Genomic DNA, 18,278 nt, shown 5'->3' with positions numbered 1-18,278 from the left:
TTAGTTTATCCATTTCCGTACATTTGAAGTGTTTTTGGTGATCTTGCTGTTTTTATTATCACAAAATACATTTCTCATATGATTTTTAAATGCACGTGTGTCTGAGAAGTAACAGTTATTCGAGTTGGAGTTTTAGTCTATTTTTAGAGGGTATTTCACCATTTCAAAGTCACAGACTCATGTTTCACTCAGTTGTAAATTTATCCAAATGTGTTACAGGTTTGTAGATTAACTAAACTTAATGATAATTTTCACGGGTTGAAACTAGGGTCTGTCCCTTTAACTAAACTTAATGATAATTTTCACGGGTTGAAACTAGGGTTTGTTGTCCCTTTAACTAAACTTAATGATAATTTTCACGGGTTGAAACTAGGGTCTATCCCTTTAAGGCACTTATGAAATGTATGAAAATAATCTTTAAAAATGCATACAAAATATGAAATTATTGTTTAAAAATGAGATAGCCACTAAACGGTAAGGAAGGTTGAAATGAGATAGCCACTAAACGGTAAGGAAGGTTGAAATGAGATAGCCACTAAACGGTAAGGAAGGTTGAAATGTTTTATTTAAGGACACATTCCACACATTTTATATATAGCATTGGACATATGGTTAAGGACCACAGATATAATTAGATAGGAAACCCGCTGTCACTAATGCCATTGGCTACTCTTTTTAATTATAGCAATAAGGGATCTTTTATATACACATTCCCAGACAGGATAGTACATACCATGACTTTTGGCTGGAATGAGAACACTAAATGGGATTAACACTTGAAACAAATGGCCAATACATGTGTGATATGTAACTGGTCATATTTCCCGTATCAATTGCCTTCTATATGGACACAGATCAAAGGCCACGGTAGGTCTGTATACTGTCCTGCCTCTGGGAAATACATATAAACAGCCTTGCTGCTTGTCACTGAGTGCCCCCCCCCCCCTAGTTCCCCCCTTTCATTTTGTGTGTACACTCTGGCTATGCTACTAATGGAAAAAAGTTGCAGGGTTTTTTCTAAGACTATATGTCAAAATTATCATATCAATAGCCAATGATTAATAAATCAATGTGCTCTAGTAGTGTCGTTAAACAAAACCTTTTTCTTCTGTCTCTCTCTTTCTATACTGCCTCCACTCTTTCTGTCTGTGTCTCGCTGTCCCTCTCTCTTTTTTTTTCTGTCCCTCTCTCTAGGTCCCTGTCTCAGAGTCTGTCTGACCGGCCTCGGTGGCGTCGTGGCAGGCCATCGGTCTACAGGCTGGTAGGTACTGGGTTCGGATCCCAGTCGAGGCATGGGATTTTTAATCCAGATACCGACTCCAAACCCTGAGTGAGTGCTCCGCAAGGCTCAATGGGTAGGTGTAAACCACTTGCACCGACCAGTGATCCATAACTGGTTCAACAAAGGCTATGGTTTGTGCTATCCTGTCTGTGGGAAGCGCAAATAAAAGATCCCTTGCTGCCTGTCGTAAAAAGAGTAGCCTATGTGGCGACAGCGGGTTTTCTCTAAAACACAGTGTCAGAATGACCATATGTTTGATGTCCAATAGCCGATGATAAGATAAAAAATCAATGTGCTCCAGTGGCGTCGTTAAATAAAACAAACTTTACTGAGTCTGTCTTACTCATTTTGTGTTTATCTCTCTGTCTCTCTGAGACACTCATTCTCACTCATTCTCTCTGCCTCTGTCTCTGTCTCTCTCTGTCTGTGTCTCTCTGAGACACTCATTGTCACTCATTCTCTCTGCCTCTGTCTCTGCCTGTCTCTCTCTCTCTCTCTCTCTCTCTCTCTCTCTCTCTCTCTCTCTCTCTCTCTCTCTCTCTCTCTCTCTCTCTCTCTCTCTCTCTCTCTCCCTCCCTCTCCCTCCCTCTCCCTCCCTCCCTCTCCCTCTCTCTCTCTCTACATATATCAAAATAGCCATAGTTTAATATATTCCTTATGTCTGATTGTAATGCTGGTGTGTAAATAGTATTGTGATTGTACAGTGCTCCAGTCATTATGCAATAAGTGTGTTTCTATATTGGATTTCTGCAGCCAGCTGTAAACGTTATTAACTGTTGTCCTTAGTCATCACAAGTTTCATTACAGTTATTAGTGTTGATGAAGAAACCTGTCAATACGCATCTCCCCGTTCACATGTCAAGTTAAATGATATTAAAAACGCACCAATTGTTGTCTCCGCAGAAAGCTCTAGCTGCCAAACAAACCACTAATGGTGATTAGCTGTTTTCAGTTCATAGCCTACAGTTGTGAAATTAAAGATGTCTGACTTGGATGTGTTTTCATCCACCAGGTGTGTGTTGCTCTTACACTAATAATAACAAATAATATTGTATTACTGTGCACGTCCCATATGTTTTCCATCATCCTGAGGATTGTAAGAGCTAAAATAGTTATGTTTTTCAACAAACAGAGTAAACTATTTTAGGCCTGTGTGCAGACACCTTGCTACACGAAAATGTTTTGTTTTAATGTATTCAGGGGAGAATGTCCAACTCCCCCCCCCCCCCCCCAACCACCATCCACCCACTATGTGTGCAGAGGGAGTGGTTATGGGAGTCAGTTGTTTCTAATAACATAAGAATTAGGGGCTATATTCTCAGTGTTTCTACCAGAAATAAATTTTTGGGTATGGCGCTATGGAATTGAATGCAACCACAGTCAACAGAGGGTATAGATAGGGGACCTCCTCCAGAAAGAAAATGGGTTACGGTTAGGGTTAGGGTTAAGAAAATAATACAGTAATGATGAGAGTAATTCATTTTCTTAAGAGAAAGAAAGAAATGTTTTATTTAACGACACACTCAACACATTTTTGTTTACTGCTATATGGCATCAGACATATGGTTAAGGACCAAACAGATATTGAGAGAGGAAACCCGCTGTTGCCACTTCATGGGCTATTCTTTTTGATTAGCAGCAAGGGATCTTTTATATGCACCATCCCACAGAAGGGTAAGTACATACCATGTCCTTTGATATACCAGTCGTGTGCACTGGCTGGAAAGAGAAATAGCACAATGGGGCCACCGACGTGGATGAATCTCACATAGACCTTGCATTGAGCTAGCGCTGTACTATGTCCTGCCCCTTTTGTCAAGAGAGGAACTTAAAAAAAAAAAAATTCTGTAACAAAATTTTTGTATGGCGCTATACACGTTTTACCCTCTGGCAGAAACCCTGGAATTTCTTGTGAATTGTCAGGAGTTGAAAAACACAACCCAAATATTCATTCAAATCAATATTTAGATTGGCTTTCAACTAGGGGTGGGGTGGGCAAGACAAACCCTGGCCCCTCCAGCTTCTGAGTTGGAAGGGGGGGGGGGGGGCAGCAGCTTCCGACACGTATGATGTAAGCATTTGTAAAAAAAAAAAATCAAACTTTGACATAATTATAATACTCTCTATCTCAAATGACATATGTAATGTATATTTTTATATTTTTCTTTGAAAAGTAAAAAAATTATATTTTAAAAAACACAATAGACCAGGTCAAGGATCATATGTCAGTTTTAATATTTGCTTTTTACTTAATACAGACTAGTTGTCTAAAAATATTTGCAGTGCATAAACTTGCAATTTTCATTCAAATAGAAAAAGAAAAGAAAACATTTCCATATAGAAGAGACATGTGCAAGTCTAGGTATGTTTTGTCACAGATTGCCCTACCACATAGAGAAAGGCTTGTGCAAGTCTAGGTATGTTTTAGCACAGATTGCCTCACCACATGGAGAAAGACTTGTGCAAGTCTAGGTATGTTTTAGCACAGATTGCCTCACCACATGGAGAAAGACTTGTGCAAGTCTAGGTATGTTTCAGCACAGATTGCCTCACCACATGGAGAAAGACTTGTGCTATATCTTGACACAAGTTCGTCTGTGACATATAACAAGTTAAAGTTTGCTTTCAGTAATCACATCACTAGAGGACATTGATTTATTAATCATCGGCTATTAGATGTTAAACATCCTGATATGTAGTCTTTGAGGAAACCTGCTACATTTTTTCATTAGCAGCAAGGGATCTTTTATATGCACTTTCCTACAGACAGGATAGCACATACCATGACCTTTGATATACCAGTTGTGGTTGGGACAGAAGAAACCCAATGAACGAATGGGTCCACCAAGGTGATTCGATCCTACAACACGACTGGTATATCAAAGGCTGTGTTATATGCAGTGGTGTAGCATGGGCGGGGCTACTAGGGCCGTTGCCCCGGGCGCAACATTCTGGACTGGTGGAAGGGACTTGGTATGTTTTGGCACAGATGGCTCTATAGATGACAATGCCATGTGTGTAGAAGAGACTTATGCAAGTCTATGTGTGTCTTGGCACAGATGGCTCTATGACAATGTGTGTGCAGAAGAGACTTGTGCTAGTCTATGTGTGTCTTGGCACAGATAGCTCTATGACAATGTTGTGTGTGCAGAAGAGACTTGTGCAAGTCTATGTGTGTCTTGGCACAGATGGCTCTATGACAATGTTGTGTGTGCAGAAGAGATTTGTGCAAGTCTGTGTGTGTCTTGGCACAGATGGCTCTATCACAGTGTTGTGTGTCCAGAAGAGACTTGTGCAAGTCTAGAGTATGTGTGTCTTGGCATAAATGTCTCTATGACAATGTAAAAGAGATGTGTGCAAGTCTATGTGTGTCTTGGCACAGTTGTCTATGACAATGTCGTGTGTGTAGAAGAGACATGTGCAAATCTATGTGTGTCTTGACACAGATGGCTCTATGACAATGCCATGTGTGTATAGAAGAGACTTGTGCGAGTCTATGTGTGTCTTGGCACAGATGGCTCTATGACAATGTCATGTGTGTATAGAAGAGACTTGTGCAAGTCTATGTGTGTCTTGGCACAGATGGCTCTATGACAATGTCATGTGTGTATAGAAGAGACTTGTTTAAGTCTTTGTATGTCTTGGCACAGATGGCTCTATGACAATGTCAAGTGTGTACAGAAGAGACTTGTGCAAGTCTATGTGTGTCTTGGCACAGATGGCTCTATGACAATGTCCTGTGTGTGTGTGTGTGTAGAAGAGACGTGCAAGTCTATGTGTGTCTTGGCACAGATGGCTCTATGACAATGTCATATGTGTAGAGGCGACTTGTGCAAGTCTATGTGTGTCTTGGCACAGATGGCTCTATGACAATGTCAAGTGTGTATAGAGGAGACTTGTGCCAGTCTATGTGTGTCTTGGCACAGATGGCTCTATGACAATGTCAAGTGTGTATAGAGGAGACTTGTGGAAGTCTATGTGTGTCTTGGCACAGATGGCTCTATGACAATGTCAAGTGTGTATAGAGGAGACTTGTGGAAGTCTATGTGTCTTGGCACAGATGGCTCTATGACAATGTCAAGTGTGTATAGAGGAGACTTGTGCAAGTCTATGTGTGTCTTGGCACAGATGGCTCTATGACAATGTCAAGTGTGTATAGAAGAGACTTGTGCAAGTCTATGTGTGTCTTGGCACAGATGGCTCTATGACAATGTGTGTGTGTGTGTAGAAGAGACTTGTGCAAGTCTATGTGTGTCTTGGCACAGATGGCTCTATGACAATGTCAAGTGTTATAGAAGAGACTTGTGCAAGTCTATGTGTGTCTTGGCACAGATGGCTCTATGCCAATGTCAAGTGTGTATAGAGGAGACTTGTGCAAGTCTATGTGTTTCTTGGCACAGATGGCTCTATGACAATGTCAAGTGTGTATAGAAGAGACTTGTGCAAGTCTATATGTGTCTTGGCACAGATGGCTCTATGACAATGTCAAGCGTTATAGAAGAGACTTGTGCAAGTCTATGTGTGTCTTGGTACAGATGGCTTTATGACAATGTCAAGTGTGTATAGAGGAGACTTGTGCAAGTCTATGTGTGTCTTGGCACAGATGGCTCTATGACAATGTGTGTGTGTGTGTAGAAGAGACTTGTGCAAGTCTATGTGTGTCTTGGCACAGATGGCTCTATGACAATGTCAAGCGTGTATAGAAGAGACTTGTGCAAGTCTATGTGTGTCTGGCACAGATGGCTCTATGACAATGTCAAGTGTGTATAGAAGAGACTTGTGTAAGTCTATGTGTGTCTTGGCACAGATGGCTCTATGACAATGTCCTCTGTGTGTGTGTGTGTAGAAGAGACTTGTGCAAGTCTATGTGTGTCTTGGCACAGATGGCCACATCACATGTGGATCTCTGGTAATGGAACAAGAGAAGAAAGTGAGTGGAGAGTGGAGAAAATCATTGTCAGAAGATACTGACGCTTGCTCTGTCTCACTCTCTCTCTCCTGGGTCTCCAACAATTACGAGGATTTACTCGGCTTCCCGTGATTACTGTGCGCTGCAGGAAACCATCAACTCCAGTAAGTCTTTGATGAGTTTTTATAATCCATTTACTTGTCTAATTAGTTTCACCAATTTGCTGCAACAACTTTTCCATAAACTTTGATTATTTATGGATTATTTGTAAATTTTGTCCATGTATGTTAGGTTATATGTGCATCATATCATTTATATCATATGCATAAGATTCCAGCGAAAAGGGAGTGGATTGGTTATAAATATATTAACTGAGCAAGGAGAGGGGAAGGGGATATATCATCTTCAATTAATTTTCAATAAACAATATGAATATTTATGGTTCATTATTTGTGAACTTTGTCGGGTTTGTTGGGTTGTATATGTAAGAATTAATCATAATAGTCCAATACATTTGCTGTCAAAGGGGATTTCAGTTTGATGACAGATGTATCAAGCTAGAATAAAGACATACTTATCATGCTGTTATTAGCATGATCGACGACACAAAAAGTAGATATCATATTTTATTATTTCTATATAAATGGAATTAATTTTTTTTAAAAACATGACTAATTTTTAAAAATGTAAGTAAATATTTTAAAGGACATTTATTCATGATCTTACTTAGAACTATAGGTGTGAATAAGGTTGGAAAGAAGAAATATTATATATTTAATGACGCACTCGACACATTTTATTTACGGTTATATGGCGTCAGACATACGGTTACGGACCACACAGATTTTAAGAGGAAACCCGCTGTCGCCACTACATGGGCTACTCTTCCGATTAGCAGCAAGGGATCTTTTATTTGCGCTTCCCACAGGCAGGATGGCACAAACTATGGCCTTTGTTGAACCAATTATGGATCACTGGTCGGTGCAAGTGGTTTACACCTACCCATTGAGCCTTGCGGAGCACTTGCTCAGGGTTTGGAGTCGGTATCTGGATTAAAAATCCCATGCCTTGACTGGGATCCGAACCCAGTACCTACCAGCCTGTAGACCGATGGCCTGCCACGACGCCACCGAGGCCGGTACCTACCAATGGGGATTGATTCCAAACCATACATGCATCAAGGAAGTGCTTTACCACTAGACTACGTCCCACCTCCATACTCCATAAAGTTTAACAAGCATTCATCTTCTTCCAGTGCCCATCGGTCTGAGATCAATCCACAGCTGGACCCATTGAGCTATTTCTTATTGCAGCCAGTGATCCACAACTGGGGTAACAAAAGCCATGATATGTACTATCCTGTCTGTCTATAAAAGATCCTTTGCTGTTAATTGAAAAGAGTAGCTAATTGTGTCGCAGAAATGGGTTTCCTTTCTCAGTATCTGTGTGGTCCTTAACCATACAAGTATATTTAAAATGTGTTGAGTGCATCGTTAAATAAAACATTCCTTCCTTCCAATGCCTAAAGATAGATGTGTTTTTTGTCATCCTAGAGTTTGCAATTTTCATTTTCTTTCCTAATGTATATTTTTTCATACACACAAAATTATTGAGAGACCAAATCCAGTGATGCTATACTTGTATGTGTTAGTTGTATTAGCATACCAATTATTGAGAGACCAAATCCAGTGATGCTATACTTGTATGTGTTAGTTGTATTAGAATACCAATTATTGAGAGACCAAATCCAGTGATGCTATACTTGTATGTGTTAGTTGTATTAGCATACCAATTATTGAGAGACCAAATCCAGTGATGCTATACTTGTATGTGTTAGTTGTATTAGCATACCAATTATTGAGAGACCAAATCCAGTGATGCTATACTTGTATGTGTTAGTTGTATTAGCATACCAATTATTGAGAGACCAAATCCAGTGATGCTATACTTGTATGTGTTAGTTGTATTAGCATGTATTGAGAGACCACCAATTATTGAGAGACCAAATCCAGTGATGCTATACTTGTATGTGTTAGTTGTATTAGCATACCAATTATTGAGAGACCAAATCCAGTGATGCTATACTTGTATGTGTTAGTTGTATTAGCATACCAATTATTGAGAGACCAAATCCAGTGATGCTATACTTGTATGTGTTAGTTGTATTAGCATACCAATTATTGAGAGACCAAATCCAGTGATGCTATACTTGTATGTGTTAGTTGTATTAGCATACCAATTATTGAGAGACCAAATCCAGTGATGCTATACTTGTATGTGTTAGTTGTATTAGCATACCAATTATTGAGAGACCAAATCCAGTGATGCTATACTTGTATGTGTTAGTTGTATTAGCATACCAATTATCCAGTGAGAGACCCAATTATTGAGAGACCAGTGATGCTATACTTGTATGTGTTAGTTGTATTAGCATACCAATTATTGAGAGACATCCAGTGATGCTATACTTGTATGTGTTAGTTGTATTAGAATACAATTATTGAGAGACCAAATCCAGTGATGCTATACTTGTATGTGTTAGTTGTATTAGCATACCAATTATTGAGAGACCAAATCCAGTGATGCTATACTTGTATGTGTTAGTTGTATTAGCATACCAATTATTGAGAGACCAAATCCAGTGATGCTATACTTGTATGTGTTAGTTGTATTAGCATACCAATTATTGAGAGACCAAATCCAGTGATGCTATACTTGTATGTGTTAGTTGTATTAGCATACCAATTATTGAGAGACCAAATCCAGTGATGCTATACTTGTATGTGTTAGTTGTATTAGCATACCAATTATTGAGAGACCAAATCCAGTGATGCTATACTTGTATGTGTTAGTTGTATTAGCATACCAATTATTGAGAGACCAAATCCAGTGATGCTATACTTGTATGTGTTAGTTGTATTAGCATACCAATTAAAGGGACAGACCCTAGTTTCACCCGTAAAAATTAACACTAAGTTTAGTTAATCTACAAACCTGTAACACATTTGGATAAAGTTACAACTGAGTGAAACATGAGTCTGTGATTTTGAAATGGTAAAATACCCTCTAAAAATAGACTAAAACTCGACTCCATAACTGTTACTTTTCAGATGCATGTGCGGTTTTAAAAATATGAGAAATGAGAAATTGCAAACACCATGATGAAAAAACACACTTTGAATGTATGGAAACTGATAATCTAAACCATAATATGATTTCAGTTATCAAAAACAGCTCTAATAGTAAAACCAATATACCGTAGTGTTTAAAAACTAGGGTATGTCCCTTTAAGTATTATCTTTCTTTCTTCGTCTCAGTATACTTCATTGGTAATTGATGTATATGTCCCTATGTGGAATTACATGATCAGAAGGCATGAAAACAACCACTAGTTTTAATTATTAACCGGTTGTCTACACCATCAAATTACAGCACTACAGTGGCTTCTGGTGCATGACAAGAGTAATTTGTAAAACGTTCTTTAAATCTGCCATTTTAACACAATTTTCAGTCTGTTGTAAACCATGAACATCTGGGGCATCACAGTGTCAGACAGTACAAGTGAAGTGTTACTTGTTAAACACAGATATACATACACACAGTGAAACACATCTAAACCAGACTTCACAGTTTCAGACAGTACAAGTGAAGTGTTACTTACTGAACACAGGTATACATACATACAGTGAAACATATCTAAACCAGACATCACAATGTCAGACAGTACAAGTGAAGTGTTACTTATTGAACACAGGTATGCATACATACATACATACAGTGAAACACATCTAAACCAGACATCACAGTGTCAGACAGTACAAGTGAAGTGTTACTTATTGAACACAGGTATACATGCAGTGAAACACATCTAAACCAGACATCACAGTGTCAGACAGTACAAGTGAAGTGCTACTTATTGAACACAGGTATACATGCAGTGAAACACATCTAAACCAGACATCACAGTGTCAGACAGTACAAGTGAAGTGCTACTTAATGAACACAGGTATACATACATACAGTGAAACAAATCTAAACCAGACATCACAGTGTCAGACAGTACAAGTGAAGTGTTACTTATTGAACACCGGTATACATGCAGTGAAACACATCTAAACCAGACATCACAGTGTCAGACAGTACAAGTGAAGTGTTACTTATTGAACACAGGTATACATACAGTGAAACACATCTAAACCAGACATCACAGTGTCAGACAGTACAAGTGAAGTGTTACTTACTGAACACAGGTATACATACATACAGTGAAACATATCTAAACCAGACATCACAATGTCAGACAGTACAAGTGAAGTGTTACTTATTGAACACAGGTATGCATACATACATACATACAGTGAAACACATCTAAACCAGACATCACAGTGTCAGACAGTACAAGTGAAGTGTTACTTATTGAACACAGGTATACATACAGTGAAACACATCTAAACCAGACATCACAGTGTCAGACAGTACAAGTGAAGTGCTACTTATTGAACACAGGTATACATACATACAGTGAAACAAATCTAAACCAGACATCACAGTGTCAGACAGTACAAGTGAAGTGTTACTTATTGAACACAGGTACACACACAGTGAAACACATCTAAACCAGACTTCACAGTGTCAGACAGTACAAGTGAAGTGTTACTTATTGAACACAGGTACACACACAGTGAAACACATCTAAACCAGACTTCACAGTGTCAGACAGTACAAGTGAAGTGTTACTTATTGAACACGGGTATACATACAGTGAAACACATCTAAACCAGACTTCACAGTGTCAGACAGTACAAGTGAAGTGTTACTTATTGAACACGGGTACACACACAGTGAAACACATCTAAACCAGACATCACAGTGTCAGACAGTACAAGTGAAGTGTTACTTATTGAACACAGGTATACATACATACAGTGAAACACATCTAAACCAGACATCACAGTGTCAGACAGTACAAGTGAAGTGCTACTGATTGAACACAGGTATACATACATACAGTGAAACAAATCTAAACCAGACATCACAGTGTCAGGCAGTACAAGTGAAGTGTTACTTATTGAACACAGGTATACATACAGTGAAACACTACTAAACCAGACATCACAGTGTCAGACAGTACAAGTGGTCTGGGATCGATTCCCATCAGTGGGCCCATAGGGCTATTTCTCGTTCCAGCCAGTGCACCATGACTGGTATATCAAAGGCTGTGGTATGTGCTAGCTTGTCTGTGGGATGGTGCATATAAAAGATCCCTTGCTACTAATGGAAAAATGTAGCAGGTTTCCTTTCTATGACTGTGTCAAAATGGCCATATGTTTGACATCCAATAGCTAATGATTAATAAACCAATTGTTCTAGTGGCGTTGTTAAACAAAACAAATTAAATACATTTGAATATTTCTGAAAGGAAAGGTAAGGAATGTTTGTTTAACGACACCTCAGCACATTTTAAACTACAGACCTCCCTCAGAGTGATCACTCTCTGGCCATCACTCTTACTGGCTATCACTCCATCAGAGCCATCACTCTCGCTGGCTATCACTCCCTCAGAGCCATCACTCGCTGGCTATCACTCCCTCAGAGCCATCACTCTTGCTGGCTATCACTCCCTCAGAGCCATCACTTGCACTGACTATCACTCCCTCAGAGCCATCACTCTCACTAGCTATCACTCCCTCAGAGCCATCACTCTCGCTGGCTATCACTCCCTCAGAGCCATCACTCTCACTAGCTATCACTCCCTCAGAGCCATCACTCTCGCTGGCTATCACTCCCTCAGAGCCATCACTCTCACTAGCTATCACTCCCTCAGAGCCATCACTCTTGCTGGCTATCACTCCCTCAGAGCCATCACTTGCACTGACTATCACTCCCTCAGAGCCATCACTCTCACTAGCTATCACTCCCTCAGAGCCATCACTCTCGCTGGCTATCACTCCCTCAGAGCCATCACTCTCACTAGCTATCACTCCCTCAGAGCCATCACTCTCGCTGGCTATCACTCCCTCAGAGCCATCACTCTCACTAGCTATCACTCCCTCAGAGCCATCACTCTCACTAGCTATCACTCCCTCAGAGCCATCACTCTCACTAGCTATCACTCCCTCAGAGCCATCACTCGCACTGGCTATCACTCTCGCTGGCTATCACTCTCGCTGGCTGTCACTCCCTCAGAGCCATCACTCTCGCTGGCTATCACTCTCGCTGGCTATCACTCTCGCTGGCTGTCACTCCTTCAGAGCCATCACTCTCGCTGGCTGTCACTCCCTCAGAGCCATCACTCTCACTAGCTATCACTCTCGCTGGCTATCACTCCCTCAGAGCCATCACTCTTACTGACTATCACTCCCTCAGAGCCATCACTCTCACTGACTATCACTCCCTCAGAGCCATCACTCTCACTAGCTATCACTCCCTCAGAGCCATCACTCTCACTAGCTATCACTCCCTCAGAGCCATCACTCTCACTAGCTATCACTCTCGCTGGCTGTCACTCCCTCAGAGCCATCACTCTCACTAGCTATCACTCTCACTAGCTATCACTCTCACTAGCTATCACTCTCGCTGGCTGTCACTCCCTCAGAGCCATCACTCTCACTGGCTATCACTCTCGCTGGCTATCACTCCCTCAGAGCCATCACTCTCACTAGCTATCACTCCCTCAGAGCCATCACTCTCACTAGCTATCACTCTCGCTGGCTGTCACTCCCTCAGAGCCATCACTCTCACTGGCTATCACTCTCGCTGGCTATCACTCCTTCAGAGCCATCACTCTCACTAGCTATCACTCTCGCTGGCTATCACTCTCGCTGGCTGTCACTCCCTCAGAGCCATCACTCTCACTAGCTATCACTCTCACTAGCTATCACTCTCGCTGGCTGTCACTCCCTCAGAGCCATCACTCTCACTGGCTATCACTCTCGCTGGCTATCACTCCTTCAGAGCCATCACTCTCACTAGCTATCACTCTCACTGGCTGTCACTCCCTCAGAGCCATCACTCTCACTAGTTATCACTCTCGCTGGCTATCACTCTCACTAGCTATCACTCTCACTAACTATCACTCTCACTAGCCATCACTCTCACTAGCTATCACTCTCACTAGCTATCACTCTCACTGGCTGTCACTCCCTCAGAGCCATCACTCTCACTAGCCATCACTCTCACTAGCTATCACTCTCGCTGGCTGTCACTCTCACTAGCTATCACTCTCGCTGGCTATCACTCCCTCAGAGCCATCACTCTCGCTGACTATCACTCCCTCAGAGCCATCACTTCCTGGCTATCACTCCCTCAGAGCCATCACTTCCTGGCTATCACTCCCTCAGAGCCATCACTCTCACTGGCTATCACTCCCTCAGAGCCATCACTCTCACTGGCTATCATTCCCTCAGAGCCATCACTCTCACTGACTATCACTCCCTCAGAGCCATCACTTCCTGGCTATCACTCCCTCAGAGCCATCACTCTCACTGACTATCACTCCCTCAGAGCCATCACTTCCTGGCTATCATTCCCTCAGAGCCATCACTCTCACTGACTATCATTCCCTCAGAGCCATCACTTCCTGGTTATCACTCCCTCAGAGCCATCACTCTCTCAGAGCCATCACTCTCGCTGGCTATCACTCCCTGGCTATCACTCTCACTGGCTATCACTCCCCGGCTGAAAGTATTTCAAGGATAGCTCAGGCAGTACAACAATCCTGACACTGATCGTGTGATAAAATCAGTATAACACAGGAGGGTGTATAATACCGTAATCTCTATGCATATAGGGAAATTAATATTAAAGGTCTTTTGTACTCTACCTTTTCCAAACACATGTTTTCACACAGGGACATTCAGTGCATAGGGGGAAAAAGTTAATTGGTTAGTGATTTTTCTGCACTCAAGTTTTCAGTGTGGAGACGCAAAATTATTACTATAGTGGCTTAAAAGTACACTTCAATATATATATTTTTTTTTACAGTAAATCCATTTGTGAAAATGCAGATACGGAAAGGCACATTTCTGTGTGATAAATTGCAGTAATAAAAACCAAGCTTTAGATGTGACAGATGTTGTTGTTTTTCTCCTCTCGAGACCGTGTGTGTAAAGCCATTTAAGAGCAAATAACAATCAAATAGCTAATGTTTGAAATGTGTGCGGATGTTCCTAAGACTATTCCTTTCCTGATAATAAATGTGCAGTAGTTTTATGGAATATATCATCTTCCTAACAGAGGTTTAAACAACTATAAAAATACAGCCATCAATCGAACCTGTTATTTCATGCACACCTACACACGCACAATGTTTCCTCTTTATCTATTTTGATACATTTTAAACACCACTTTCTATTTGTGTATGCGTGCATTATGGACGCAGAATCCTGTATGTTTTGTTCTCTTAATAGGTTTAGGAATGTCCGTGTGTAATCAATAATATTGTTACTATCACTTCCTGGCAGTCATTATTATATGCAGCATTCAACAAACACATGCTGATGCACCTGATGTTTAATGTATATCCATATATATATATATATATACACACACACACACAGATCACGTTACTATGACTGTTCATGCCTGGGATATTTTGTCGTTATATTGAAATTGTAGTTATATCAAAATTTCTGTTATAAAAATTTGTTTTATTTAACGACACCACTGGAGCGTATTGATTTATTAATCCTCAGCTATTGGATGTCAAACATTTTGTAATTTTAAATTATTGTTTTAGAGAGAAAAACCTCAACATTTTTCATTAGTAGCAAGGGATCTTTTATATGCACTATGCCACAGACAGCATATGCCACAGCATTTGATATACGACTGGCTAGAATGAGAAATAGCCCAATGAGCCCACCGACGGGGTCGATCACATACCATTTTAAAATATATTATCATTAATCAAGGTGCATTCACTGTGATTCTAATCATTCCTTGGTTGAAAACATCTACAATTGGTACCTACTTCGTTTACATAATGTCGTAAAGTACTAGACTTTATTGGTCGAAGTTAATTCTTTAATTGAATCACTAAAGGCTTATTTTCAAAGGCAATACACATCTACAGATATAGTCGACACCGGTAATTTGGACATCATGTGACAATGTCGGCTCGCAACTAGATCAAGGATGCCAAATGGCTGTGTGTACTGCCAACCTGCTACAGCATCTGTGATTATGTAATGTCATTATGTAATGCCGTTGTAAACAGGTGTTTTCAGATGTTGGATGCATGTTTGCTCCTAATTTGCTCTGTCAGTGTCAGAAAGTGTGAATTCCAGTGTAACAAACAGATAAACATTGATGTACTGTTTGTTCCTACAGAATAACATTGATGTACTGTTTGTTCCTACAGAATAACATTGATGTACTGTTTGTTCCTACAGAATAACATTGATGTACTGTTTGTTCCTGACAATTTGTGGTCAGATGGTGTATATGTTGTAGTAACGAGGTCTGACTGTATGTGTATATATATATATATATCAGTCGAACCTGTATATAACAGCCACTCAAGGGACCTAGCAAAAATGGCCATTATGAACAGGTGGCTGTTTTATACAGGCAAAGGAAAATGTATGTAAAATAACTTACTATATACATTTTTTTTTTTTACTAAACTGGAATGCATAAATATCAACAGTCATCACAAAAATATAAAATAGAGAGAAAAACATATTTTTACTACATAAAAATGTTATTCAAAGAAAATGTTATACAAAGCACAAATTTAATACATTTTGTTAAAAGACACTATATAACATAAGTTATTTATCGTTGATTGCTTTCCACTGCATTCTGTTACCTATTAAATGAGTGCACGATAACACAAGTGGTTGCAGGTAAGAAATCATTCTACATGCACATTAAGAAAAGGGTCACTTTGTCAAGGTGTAAAGGCTGGACATGCATCCTGGCATACTGTCGCAATTGTCTGTATGGCCAGCAGAAATCACACACCTTGCAACACCTTGTTGATAGGTTGAATATACATATATAAGTTCAATGCAAACCTTACTTCAACCAATAACAAGTCACCTTGCAAATTATATTACCGACCATATCGTACAGAAATAAGATGCAAATATGATTAATGACGCATTGTTTCGACTTAAGTAAAACAATAACTTTACATTGTGATTGGGACAGGTCAATACATGTGTATATCTTGTGACCGTTACGGCAAGTTCTACTGTCCATTTGGGACAATGGTGGTCATTGTACTTTTGTGGCCGTTATAGCAGGTTCAACTATTCATTTTGGTCATAAATAGTGACTGCTGGCTGCATTAAACAGGTGGCTGTTATATACAGGTAAAATAAAGAAGGAAATTTATGGGATTTATGGATTTATGGTGGCCGTTATGGGCAGGTGACCATTACATACAGTTGGCCGTTAGACTAGTCTCGACTGCATATATATATATATATTTGTATGCATACAGAGTGATTATTCCTGTCGGCGTATCATGTTTCATATCTGTTTTTCTTCTGATTACTATATTATTTTTCTATTATTACTGACATTTACCATATTTAACAGCTGGATAAGAAATAAATATCAGAAGATGATTTACGTGGACGTCATATTTTATATCTATTTTTCATCAAATGAATATTTACTGTTTCATTGCTCTTGACATTTGCAGTGTTTTCCACATAAGGGATACAAGTGAAACATGATTTACTTGACAGAGTATTCCATCTAGAGGTTACGTGATCTGTATAGTTACAGTTACTTCATATGTATGCTTACCGTAATATAGATCGTTAGAAGACTTTATGCAAAAAGAAAATCCTTCTGTTTTCTGTATGCTAATAGCCAGAATGTCGACTGGTATACAATGTATGTAGTCTGTCTGTGTGAAACAGGAACCAATGAATTGGCGTATTGACTATACAGTTGTTGTGTGGGGCAGGACATAGCCCAGTGGTTAAGCGCTCGCTTGATGCACGGTCGGTCTAGGATCGATCCCCGTCGGTGGACCCATTGGGCTATTTCTCGTCCCAGCCAGTGCTCCACAACTGGTGTAACAAAGGTCATGGTATGTACTATCCTGTCTGTGGGATGATGCATATAAAAGATCCTTTGCTGCCAATCAAAAAGAGTAGCCCATGAAATTGCGACAGCAGGTTTCTTCCCTCAATATTCGTGTGGTCCTTAACCATATGCCTGACGCCATATAACCATAAATAAAATGTGTTGAGTGTGTCGTTAAATAAACAATTTCCTCCTCCTTGATTTGTGGTGTAGTGGTCATCTCATCACACACAGAGCTGGAAGGTACAGGTTTCAAGTCTCGGTTCGGGCTTCCACACACAGTGAGTTATAACAAGTCACGAGGAAGGTACAGGTTTCAAGTCTCGGTTCGGGCTTCCACACACAGTGAGTTATAACAAGTCACGAGGAAGGTACAGGTTTCAAGTCTCGGTTCGGGCTTCCACACACAGTGAGATATAACAAGTCACGAGGAAGGTACAGGTTTCAAGTCTCGGTTCGGGCTTCCACACACAGTGAGTTATAACAAGTCACGAGGAAGGTACAGGTTTCAAGTCTCGGTTCGGGCTTCCACACACAGTGAGTTATAACAAGTCACGAGGAAGGTACAGGTTTCAAGTCTCGGTTCGGGCTTCCACACACAGTGAGTTATAACAAGTCACGAGGAAGGTACAGGTTTCAAGTCTCGGTTCGGGCTTCCACACACAGTGAGTTATAACAAGTCACGAGGAAGGTACAGGTTTCAAGTCTCGGTTCGGGCTTCCACACACAGTGAGTTATAACAAGTCACGAGGAAGGTACAGGTTTCAAGTCTCGGTTCGGGCTTCCACACACAGTGAGTTATAACAAGTCACGAGGAAGGTACAGGTTTCAAGTCTCGGTTCGGGCTTCCACACACAGTGAGTTATAACAAGTCACGAGGAAGGTACAGGTTTCAAGTCTCGGTTCGGGCTTCCACACACAGTGAGTTATAACAAGTCACGAGGAAGGTACAGGTTTCAAGTCTCGGATCGGGCTTCCACGCGGTGAGTTATAACAAGTCACGAGGAAGGTACAGGTTTCAAGTCTCGGTTCGGGCTTCCA

At 40.4% G+C, this 18,278-nt stretch overlaps 1 protein-coding gene across 2 annotated transcripts in view; it reads left to right on the top strand.

Annotated features, from left to right (window-relative positions):
• Nucleotides 1–6,184: 6,184 nt before the first annotated feature.
• LOC121390171 (mucin-12-like) overlaps nucleotides 6,185–18,278 on the top strand; it is an 83,352-nt gene continuing 71,258 nt past the window's right edge. For both annotated transcript variants that reach the window (XM_041521923.1, XM_041521922.1), the window contains exon 1: nucleotides 6,185–6,355. The gene's annotated coding sequence lies outside the window, so the exon portion shown is untranslated. The remainder of the gene's footprint in view (nucleotides 6,356–18,278) is intronic.

Source organism: Gigantopelta aegis, chromosome 15, assembly GCF_016097555.1.
Source record: "Gigantopelta aegis isolate Gae_Host chromosome 15, Gae_host_genome, whole genome shotgun sequence".
NCBI classification, from domain to species: domain Eukaryota; kingdom Metazoa; phylum Mollusca; class Gastropoda; order Neomphalida; family Peltospiridae; genus Gigantopelta; species Gigantopelta aegis.
The sequence above is the reverse complement of the archived record's forward strand: the minus strand, read 5'-3'. Positions and strand labels throughout refer to the sequence as shown.